Below are 7,584 nucleotides of genomic sequence, written 5' to 3'. Positions count from 1 at the left end.
ACACTGAATAAGTCATCACAAATGAAGACAAAACACTGAATAAGTCACAAAAGAAGACAAAACACTGAATAAGTCATCACAAAAGAAGACAAAACACTGAATAAGTCATCACAAATGAAGACAAAACACTGAATAAGTCACAAATGAAGACAAAACACTGAATAAGTCATCACAAATGAAGACAAAACACTGAATAAGTCATCACAAAAGAAGACAAAACACTGAATAAGTCATCACAAATGAAGACAAAACACTGAATAAGTCACAAAAGAAGACAAAACACTGAATAAGTCATCACAAAAGAAGACAAAACACTGAATAAGTCACAAAAGAAGACAAACAATAAAAGAAACATCCAAACAAACAAAACCAAAACAGCAAAAACAAAAAAACCAAACAAAAAAAGTCATCAACAAGTCAGCAACAAACACAACATACAATTTATTGTCACTCTCTCTCTCTCTCTGTCTCTCACTCACCTCTGCATAGTGCACGCCCTCCGGCAGCCCCAGAGGGTTGACCTTGACGGAGAAGGTGCGGCTGGTGTTCATGAGCAGGAAGTTGGTGGGGACGTGCACCCACGGCTGGGAGCTGGTCAGGCAGAAGTTCATCTGGAACGCGATCTTCACCTTGCCGTCTGAAATGCGTGAGGCATCGTGGTGAAATCAGGCGCTCGTCAAAAAATAATGAAATCGAAGAAACCGGCATTTTTCCCACCGCTTTGGCAATTTTTATTGACTTTTGCTGTTTTTGGCTCAACACCTTTTATGTCCATTTAAAAACACATTTCTGGGTGCATTTTTCTGAAAAACGTCGATTAAAGGCGCAAAAAAGGTAAATTTTCAGTTTCCAAGGACTTTCAAACTATGGAAATCACCAAACTCTGAAGGCCATTTTCTTGCTCACTTTACATCTGATACCAGGCGACGCCCATCTCGACTTTTATTCAAGATAGAGGAGGGGGGAGTGTGTGTGTGTGTGTGTGTGTGTGTGTGTGTGTGTGTGTGTGTGTGTGTGTGTGTGTGTGTGTGTGTGTGTGTCAGCGAACGCAAGACAAATGAACTAATGTTTTCATCATCAATGCCTTTCACCCCTGGCAGGGTATAGGCCACATACAAGCTCCTTCCATTTATCTCTGTCTTGAGCCATCCTTCCAAGCTCATTCCAAGTGAGCTTCATTTCTCTCATGTCCCTTTCCACGCATCTCCTCGGCTTTCACTGCCTTGCATCATAATCTCTCCACTTGGAGAAGATCCTAGATCAGCCATGCAGAGAAAATGTTTTTTGCTTGTATATGTTTCTGTAACAGGTTCTTTTTACGAGAGAGGTTGTTAGCCTCGTGACTCAACCCCCGAGCTGGAGGCAGGATGACTCTGTTTCAGGAATCACTACCTGGTTCGCCATTTAGTCGCCTCGTACGACACGTTAGCACCCCGTCAGTCCTATTCTTCTCAATGCCGAGACTGCACGGCTGAACAAATGTTTCGGATAATACCAATAAGTCCATATGCCCAAAAATTGACGAACGTCTGATTCCATCGTGTCGTGACACATACTGTTATTTTGATCATGATCAAGAGCCAGATCTGCGACAGACATCAGCGATCCTTTGCTCAGATGCTCTAAAAAAACCTGCATACTATCCTGATCTTTCCCAGTCATCTGTCTGTTTTGGCTCAGGGAGTAGGTTCCTCGGGGTCTTTATGATACTGAACTCTAGAAATCTTCTTCTTCTTTACGTATTGGTGGCGTTATGCTCTAATCTAACCATGTAACTCTTTAAAATTGTTCATCTTTGAGACAAAAGAAACCCTTCTGATTTAGATGACAAATGAAGATACAAAAGTAAGCTTAAGGGACTTTCATACTATTTATTACCTATATTCATCCGTACCCAGAACCTTAAAAAAAAGTATTTAATACACAATGGAAGTTTTACATTATATACAATACCCAGACCCTAAAAAAGTTATTAAACACACAATGGAAGTTTTATACTATATGTAATACCCAGACCCTAAAAAACAAATTGAATGCACAATATTACATTCATACTATATACAATTTCGGCTTTTCCCGGTCTGAGAGAGAGAGAGAGAGAGAGAGAGAGAGAGAGAGGGAGAGGGAGAGGGAGAGAGAGAGAGAGAGAGAGAGAGAGAGACAGAGAGAGAGAGAGAGAGGGAGAGAGAGAGAGAGAGAGAGAGAGAGAGAGAGAGAGAGGGAGGGAGGGAGAGAGAGAGAGAGAGAAAGACCCTAAAAAAAAGTATCAAATACGCGATATGCAACAAGCCACATGCGGTCCCCTCCTCACCGACACCCTCCTGGAACATGGGCTCCACCCCGACGGTCACTTCCGTGGGCTTGACCAGGTGAGTGGGCTCCCGGAGGTAGATTCCGCGCGTGTTGCTGGGGGTGGTCACCGTGAACTGTACGTTCTCGCCCACGCAGTTGCGATGTTCCGTCAAGTAGTTGAATGCTTCTTCCACCTGACGAGAGTTGGGAGAGAAGATATCACACCGAGACCTTAACTACAACCACAGATCATCTATCTCTGCAGAAGCACCAGCTACCCATTAGAGCTGGGCGAAGAATCGATTCCAGAACCGGTTCCCACACCAACGGTTACCAGTTACTTTAGTCATTAAAATCTTCTTCTTTTTAAAAAAAAATTTATTTAAAAAAAATAAAAGTTGATGCTTCATAGTGTTCCCAAAAACAAGGTTATCCTAAATCCTGAAGATGTTTGGAGCCAATCATGTAACCACAGGAAGAAATCACATCATTAGAAAGTAAGTAATTGGGTTCTGAGTCGATTCCTACGATTCCTAGCTTTCAATAATCGCGAACCTCGTCGCCCAGCACTAGACTACTACCCATACGGTTTCTTCCACTTGAGACGTTTTAGATAGTGAGAGTTTTACAGCACTTGTAACACAATTTGGTCATATAAGTGCCGAAGGTTAGACGTGTTACAAGAGAGTAACAAACACAAATAAGATCTGAAGGAGGAGATTGTTTGTTTTAGTAGAGGTTTTACAGCGCTCGCAACTGCATAAGGTCACATATGAGCGCCAGAAGATTAGAGGTGTTACAAGAGAGTAACAAACATAAAAAAGAAGAAGGGGAGATATGGACGATAAGGAGCAAACCACACCAGAGCACCCGCCAACCACCCACGAAGGAGGAGAGATAAGGATGACAGATGTTTCATTGGAAAGGGGCGAACCACAGCAGAGCACCCACCAACCAGCCACTTACAGTGAGAGTACCCACTAACCAGCCACTTACAGTGAGAGTACCCACTAACCAGCCACTTACAGTGAGAGTAACAACCAGCCACTTACAGTGAGAGTAACAACCAGCCACTTACAGTGAGAGTACTAACCAGCCACTTACAGTGAGAGTACCAACCAGCCACTTACAGTGAGAGTACCAACCAGCCACTTACAGTGAGAGTAACAACCAGCCACTTACAGTGAGAGTAACAACCAGCCACTTACAGTGAGAGTACCAACCAGCCACTTACAGTGAGAGTACCAACCAGCCACTTACAGTGAGAGTAACAACCAGCCACTTACAGTGAGAGTAGCAACTAACCAGCCACTTACAGTGAGAGTAACAACCAGCCACTTACAGTGAGAGTACTAACCAGCCACTTACAGTGAGAGTACCAACCAGCCACTTACAGTGAGAGTACCAACCAGCCACTTACAGTGAGAGTAACAACCAGCCACTTACAGTGAGAGTAACAAATACAAAAAAAAGGAGGTCAGATAAGAACGATGTTGGATGTAATGTTCGACAGAGAAAAAAAAAGGAGCAAACCACACCAGAGCACCCGCCAACCACCTACACATCTATTAATAATAAATAGCATTTGTATAGCGCATTTCCCCGCTCGACAGCGAGCTCTATGCGCTTTACACTATATTATTACCCCAGCAGACCATAGACCATAGAACACTCGGAAACATTCTCAGCTTCCCGGGAAGCATACAGTGCAAGCAGCTGAGTAAGCGCTCAAACACTAACAAACTGACAAGGTCTTTTAGTTTAGTTTTAGTAAGAGTTTTACGGCACTTACAACACAATAAGATCAAGTGCCGAAGATTAGAGGTGTTACAAGAAAATTGAAGAAAGTAACGAACACAAAAAAGGAGGAGTGAGTGAGAAGGACGACAGTCTTTTTTAAAGAAAAGAAGGAGCAAACCACACCAGAGCATCCCCCGCCAACCACCCGTACGTCTACACATCTAGAAGCCCCAAAGACCGACATTTTTCCACACCTGTAAAATCCCTTGTCCCAAGGCGAAGACTTCGACCCCGTCCGCTTTGCTGGCAGTGTTCTCCAGGGCTCGGCGGACGCTGAAGGGCGAGAAGCTGACGGAGTTGGCCTTGAGTCCCGACAAGACCAAGGCTGGGGACAGAAAGAGGCACGGAATTCACAGTAGTAGAAAATGTTGAATGACGGTACAACACTCACAGTGTACAAGACGGAAAACAACTAGAAATGTACAGAGACAGGAACCAGAACACACACACACACTCACACATGTTATTATACATACACACATATACACACACATACATATACAAAGGCACATACACACACACACACACAGAGAGAGAGAGAGAGAGAGAGAGAGAGAGAGAGAGAGAGAGAGAGAGAGAGGGAGAGAGAGAGAGACAGAGAGAGAGAGACAGAGACAGAGACAGAGAGAGAGAGAGAGACAGACAGAGAGAGAAAGAGAGAGAGAGAGAGAGAGAGAGAGAGAGAGAGAAAGAGAGAGACAGACAGACAGAGACAGACATACAGAGGGGAACAGAGAGGGAGAGAGAGATACAGAGAGACGGAGAGAGAGAGAGAAAAAGAACTGACCCAGAACCCACCTATAGATCCACAAGCATTCGGACTACTCATGCTGGTCCCGTTCATCAGCTGATTGCCCCGCAGCGTCCAATTTGGCACAGAGGCTATGGCACCGCCCGGCGCGCTGATGCACACACCCAGGGCTCCGTCGTGACTGAAACACAAACAAACAAAATTAATTAATTCGTTTTAGTTACAGTTTTACTGCACTTGCAACACAGATAGGTTATATATAAGTGCCGAAGAACTTAATTTTAAGTTTTAGTAAGACTTCTACGACACTTGCACAACAAAAGGTCATCTTAGTAGTGAAGATTAGTAGAGTTGCTGGAGAGTATCATACAAAAAGAAGTTTTTAGTTTAGTTTTAGTAGAGTTTTTACAGCGAGAGAAGTCCATACAGGGAATCAGACTTACTCTGCTCACCCCTCTAGCTTCAACAGTCTGCTTCGACTATCAAGGCACCCCAGAAATAGCAGTTCACAAGAGAGTGACAAACATACAAAAGAAGTATAGGAAACGTTTAGTTTTAGTAAAAGTTTTATGGCACTTGCAACACAATAAGGTCCTATAAGTGTCGAAGATTAGAGGTGTTACAAGAGAGCAACAAACACAAAATAGAAGGAGGGGAGATAAAGACGATAGATTTTTGATAGAAAAGAAGGAGCAAACCACACCAGATCACCCGCCAACCACCCACGTACAGGAAAAATTACGATAGTAAGGATGAGGAAAGAAAAAGCAGCAGTTCCCCGTAAGAAGTTCAGGCACAGTTATGAGCAAGACATCGATGATTCAGCCCATTTACAACTTTACTGAGAATAAGAACAGGTTAATGTCCCCCCTTTCGGAATGGCCTAAAGACACTTCAGTCAGTAGCACCGCCCCGGGGGTGCAAAAAAGAAGGAGGGGAGATGAGGATGATACTTTTGAGAGGATAGAAGGAGCAAACCACACACGACAGACAGACAGACAGACAGACAGTCAAAAACAACAGACGGAAAACAAAAGAAGTAGGACCTACAACAAAAATTAAAAAATCTCCCCGACAGAACCCAAAGAGCAAACAGCACGGAGAACTCACGAGGGTCCCCGGGACGATACTTGCAACAAAACATCATAAAAATGCTGAAGATAAGTGGTGTTGCTAGTAGAGAGTAACAAAGAATAAGAAGGAGGAGGAGAGAGAGATAATGACGTTTGAGAGGAAAGAAGGAGCAAACAACCCACGACAGACAGAGAGACAGTCAGAAACAACAGACGGAAAACAAAAAAAGTACGACCTACAACAAAAAAATTAAAAATCTCCCCAACAGAACCCAAAGAGCAAGCAGGACAGAGAAAACTCACGCGGGTCCCCGGGACGATACTAGCAACAAAAGATCATGTTGTTATTGTTGTTTTCAAATCCCTTTAGCTGCGAGCATTTCGCTCTTGGCAGCCCAATGCCTCCCTCAAGTAACCACATGTCCTTGTCTTCTGGTCAACGCCAGAGACAAAATATCATAAAAGTGCTGAAGATTAGTGGTGTTGCTAGTAGAGAGTAACAAAGACTAAGAAGGAGGAGAGAGATAAGGAGGAGAGAGAGAGATAAGGACGTTTGAGAGGAAAGAAGGAGCAAACAACGCACGACAGACAGAGAGACGGTCAGAAACAACAGAGGGAAAACAAAAAAAGTACGACCTACAACAAAAAAATAAAAAATCTCCCCAACAGAACTCCAAAGAGCAAGCAGGACAGAGAAAACTCACGCGGGTCCCCGGGACGACCAGGTGTAGTGCATGGCCGGCAGCTGTTCCCTCATAGAGTAGCCTGCCGCCATCATCTGAGGGGTCACATGGGCACCCACGGCTGGGAAGGGGAGGGGGGGGGGGGGGAGAGACGGGTCATGTTACAGGTTATGTCCACAGAGTTCCATTGGTAACGACAAGTTGTTCAAAATTAATAATAATTAGAATAAATAGCATTTGTATAGCGCATATCCCCGCTCAACAGCAGGCTCTATACGCTTTACACTATATTATTACCCCAGCAGACTATAGAACACTCTGAAACATTCTCAGCTTCCCGGGAAGCATACAGTGCAAGCAGCTGATTAAGCGCTCAAACACTGACAAACTGACAAGATCTTTCGCTGTCTATAGCTAGGTACCCATTCCCACCTGGGTGAAGTGAGGAAAATTCGTGTAAAGTGCCTTTCCCAAGGACACAACGTCGGGTCCCTGACGAGATTCGAACCCACGACCTTACGGTAGCGAGTCCGAGAGCCTAACCACTAGGCCACCGACGCCACCAGGGATCAAATAATATAAACATATTGACTGCCCAGGATAAGACTATCATATGTCACTGATCACAAAAGCGTATGGCGGAGTCTAATATTGAGCAGACAGTATGTCTACGATGTTCTGTTTAAGTTTTAGTAGAGGTTTTACGGTGCTCGCAACTGCACAAAAAAGAAAAGTCGAGATAAGGACGATAGATATTTCATAGGAAAGAAGAAGCAAACCCCACCAGAGCACCCGACAACCACCTGATGATACGACAGGTAGATAAAAGTTTATTGTCTGGATGCTGCAATTTGGTGTTTCAAAACACACACACACACACACACACACACACACACACACGCATACACACACACACATACGTGCCCATAGCTATACACACACATTCTAATCTCTCTTCCACACACATTTGTACACGTACACACAC

General features: G+C 44.0%; 1 protein-coding gene across 1 annotated transcript in view; it reads right to left on the bottom strand.

The window, feature by feature from the left end:
• Nucleotides 1-7,584, bottom strand: part of LOC101862674 (tripeptidyl-peptidase 2) — a gene marked incomplete in the record, with an annotated part of 68,264 nt that overhangs the window by 39,925 nt on the left and 20,755 nt on the right.

Source organism: Aplysia californica, unplaced genomic scaffold (genome assembly GCF_000002075.1).
Source record: "Aplysia californica isolate F4 #8 unplaced genomic scaffold, AplCal3.0 scaffold00521, whole genome shotgun sequence".
NCBI lineage: Eukaryota > Metazoa > Mollusca > Gastropoda > Aplysiida > Aplysiidae > Aplysia > Aplysia californica.
The sequence above is the reverse complement of the archived record's forward strand: the minus strand, read 5'-3'. Positions and strand labels throughout refer to the sequence as shown.